This window comes from Phalaenopsis equestris, unplaced genomic scaffold (assembly GCF_001263595.1).
Source record: "Phalaenopsis equestris unplaced genomic scaffold, ASM126359v1 Scaffold000757, whole genome shotgun sequence".
In the NCBI taxonomy this organism is placed as follows: domain Eukaryota; kingdom Viridiplantae; phylum Streptophyta; class Magnoliopsida; order Asparagales; family Orchidaceae; genus Phalaenopsis; species Phalaenopsis equestris.
In genome coordinates this window covers 20,903-22,062 of record NW_018165197.1, presented here as the reverse complement: position 1 = coordinate 22,062, position 1,160 = coordinate 20,903, and positions in this window count along the sequence as shown.

Here is a 1,160-nt window from a genome sequence, read left to right as displayed (position 1 = left end):
AATGATATTACATCTTTTAATCAGTTTGAAGGGGAATCTATTTATGAAGCATGGAAAAGATTTAAAGAACTCTTAAGAAAGTGTCCACACCATGCTATACCAAATTGGTTAATAATTCAAACTTTTTATAGTGGATTAGTTGGATCTCTTAGGTAAATTATCGATGTCGCTGCTGGTGGTTCATTGATGTCAAAACCAGTTCATGACGCTTATGATTTAATTGAAGAAATGGCTACCAATAATTTTCAATGGCCTTCTGAGAGGGTAAGTCCTAATAAAATAGCCATTATTCATGAAACTGATGCATTTACCATGTTAGCAAATCAAGTTGCTACAATTTCAAGGAAGTTAGACCAATTTGGCATGAATTTTTCTCAACCAATTTCCATGATTGAAGAGAATTCATTAGGCCAAATGGTAGATTCTCAAGCATCATTAGAAACTTTGAATGTCATAAATAATAAGCAGAACAACCCATATTGAAATTATTATAACCCAGGTTGGAAGAACCATCCCAACTTTAACTGGAATAACAATTCGGGTGGTAATAATCAGTAATAGGGGTAAAACCAAGGAAACCCATTGAGAAACTGGAGTAACGAAGGGAATAATAATTATAGATCTACTTATCCTCCAGGTTTCAATAATAATACGCAGTTTAAGGAGAAGATGTTGTCTATAGAAGAAGTGGTGTTACAAATGGGAAATCAATTACAAAGTCAATGAGCTACAATTAGAAATATTGAGAATCAACTTAAGAAAATAACAAATTCATTAAGTAATAGATCCCAGGGAGCAATTCCTAGTAATACTGAATCAAATCCAAAAGACCAAAATAAAGAACAGGTAAAAGCTGTTCAACTTAGAAGCGGAAGAGAGTTGGAAGGTCGGGTTCAAAAAGAAATTGAAGTAGAGAGAGAAGAAATTGAAGAATCAAAGAGGTTGCTCCAAAAGATTCTGAGAGACCTATTTCTCCACTAAAAATTGATTTAGAAAAATCACCACCTCCATTTCCTCAGAGACTTCATCAGCAATTTTTGGAAATATTTAAGAAGCTTACAATTAATATTTCATTTGCTGGAGCCTTAGAACAAATGTTGAGCTATGTAAGGTTTATGAAGGATATTCTAAACAGGAAAAGGAAGTTTGAAGATAACGTG